General features: G+C 43.4%; 1 pseudogene; it reads left to right on the top strand.

The window, feature by feature from the left end:
* Positions 1 to 780: 780 nt before the first annotated feature.
* LOC115295315 lies at positions 781 to 2,557 on the top strand (annotated as a pseudogene).
* The last annotated feature ends 215 nt before the right edge of the window (positions 2,558 to 2,772 follow it).

Raw genomic sequence — 2,772 nt, 5'->3', positions numbered from 1 at the left:
TGTGAAGTGAGAGGATTGGGCAAGATCAGTTTCAGGGTCCCTTTCAACTCTAACATTCTGTAATATGCTATTCTGGTCCTAGAAGGAAACAGGCGTGATCTCCAAAAATTACAAACATTCCACCAAAAAGTGACAAAATTCAGTCAAAAGTGAAAAAAACAAATAATTCTTTAAATGTTCCAAAACAGGAAGATAAAACAAAACAAAAAACAGTTTCATTTTTTTCCTTCCACAGAATGCTGAGGTTTAAAAAGCAGTGTGAGTAATAAGTGACCGGCTACCTCAAAGATACATTGATTGTGAAGTATTTTCTAGCTTCTTTTATATTTCCACACCTGAAATAATTATTGCAGACAAATCTTTGTCTTCTTTACAAGAGAGTAATAAGGTAGGCTTATTTTATATGAAGTATTAGCTAACCAATATAAGCCAGCACTATAGTTTTACAATGACTTCATTCATTTCAAACAACCTGAAAAGCTGACAAACATTTATGAGCTAGGGCAAAATCCGTATAATATTGAGATGAATATACAGAAATCAGTAAATAATTTGTTTTTGTTTATGAAGCATTTCTACTTCATAAGAATAAAAGTGACTCAGTTTGGGTGCACGATGAGACCAGAAACAAAAAGCAGAAGTCTGATTTTACACTGATGATATATCTTATGTTCTCTCTAAGCCGTACTGCAGAATCTTAAACTATGACAAACAGGTGTAATTTCTAAAATATGGGGATGCCTTTTAGAGGAGGAGCCAGGCTGGAACCGAGCAGGTAACGTGGTAAAAATACTGCTCTGGTGGGCGGCGAGGTACAGGTTCAGAAGGGCATTCGCTCCAGCGATGCTGAAGCGTGAGGAAAAGTGAGTTGTGGCAGAAGACGGAAAAGAGCCCCAGACTGAGCCAGAAGCCAAGAGTACGACAGGAGCAAAGGAAAATGGAACAGAGGCAGGAGAGGGGCCAGTCCTGTATGAGGGGACCCCCCCCCCATACACACAGATGGGAAAACCTTGCCCAAATGGCAAATCGGCCATGCTCAAGATCTGCACCTGGAACGTGGTGGGCTTTGCCCTGATTAAGAAGAAAGGCTGAGATTGGGTAAAGGAAGAAGCCCCACATACCCTGTGCCTCCACAAGGCCAAATGTTCAGAGAACAAACTACCAGCCGGACTTCAGGAGCTGCCTGAAGTATCCTATGAGTACTGGTGGGCAGCGTGAGAAAAGGAAGGGTACAGTGGTGTGGTCCTGCCCTCCCACCAGTGCCCACTCAAAGTCTCCGAGGAGGAGCATGATCAGGAAGGCTGAGTGGTTGGATTGGACACCTATGTGCTGGGGACAGCCTATGTACCGAATGCAGGCGAGGTCTGGTGCACCTGGAGTACTAGCCAGGCAGGGGTTGAAGCCTTTATTTTGAGAGAGAGAAAGAGAGAGAATCTCAAGCAAGCTTCCCACTGTCAGCACAGAACCCAGTTTGGGGCCTGAACTCACTCATAGACCGTACAAGATCATGACTTGAGCCAAAATTAAGAATTGCCTCTTAAATGATAAGCCACCAAGGTGCCCCAAAACATTGTTGTATTTTGAGGTTCATAAAATAGTCTATAATAATTGCTGTGTTTCTCTAGTCCCAATTCCTAACCTCTCTGAGCCTATCTTCTTAATTTATAAGATGGGGCTGTAGCTTATATCTTCCTTACATCCTTATCAAAGTGGTGTGCAGATGTCTGCAAAATTCTTGCTCTACAGGCCTCCGTAAGATGGCTATTATTATCACTACTAGCCTATATGCTTTCACATGATAATGGTGGAAACATGGACAGGGCAGTGTTTTCATGAATTGTATCCACTTTATATCCTTTTAAAATGCTTTTTAAAAATATTTATTTATTTGAGAGACAGAGTATGAACAGGTGAGGGGCAGAGAGAGAGGGAGACACGGAATCTGAAGCAGGCTCCAGGTTTGGATCTGTCAGCACAGAGCCTGATGTGGGGCTCCGACTCACACCAACTGTGAGATCATGACCTGAGCTGAAGTTGGACACTTAACCGACTGAGCCACCCAGGCGCTCCTCTTTATATCCTATTTTAAAAACAAAACTTAACTTTATAGAACCATCAAATACTCTTTCATTCCTTATTCCTTTGGCATCCAAAGTAGTATTTTTTTTAAATAAAAAATGACCTCTCCTAAGCAGTGAATTCACAAAGGTCCTCTCATCATCTATAAGACTTTTAAAACATCCACTAAGCAACACAGAAACTCTATTTAGAAGTAGAGGAAACATGCAGTAACTTATATGAGCTATGCCGCTTGCCAGTTTCCCCAGGAAGTCCGATGTGCTCTGAGGTGCCATGGTGTGACTCTCCACGCGTGTAGGTGTGGCCTGAAGAGCCAGCTGAATAATCAATCCTCCCAGCCACACTGCCTGCCCACATCCCCGGCACCCACACCACATTGTCCTGTGTTCTCTAGGAAGTCAGCTGTGCTGGCCTGGACTTGCTTGCCGGATTGCACAATGTCGTGAACTCACAAGGCATTCTCATGGGCAATTACTGAAGCTTAGCAACAGTGTGTTGATTACTGGTGGTTTACAACATCCCACACAAATGGTGTGTTATTTTAAGTTGTGCTTTGGCATCCGGGCTTTCTATCCCACTTGGGACCACCGCACGTATTACAGCCATCTAGCAGCAGTTCACATCTGTCTTTCTCATGCGCCTGGTCCTGGAGACTGAATTTTAGAACCACCACAGAGCCCAGAGATTCCAATG

The sequence above is a fragment of the Suricata suricatta genome, chromosome 7 (genome assembly GCF_006229205.1).
Source record: "Suricata suricatta isolate VVHF042 chromosome 7, meerkat_22Aug2017_6uvM2_HiC, whole genome shotgun sequence".
Lineage (NCBI taxonomy): Eukaryota > Metazoa > Chordata > Mammalia > Carnivora > Herpestidae > Suricata > Suricata suricatta.
This window is presented reverse-complemented; position numbering and strand designations above follow the sequence as displayed.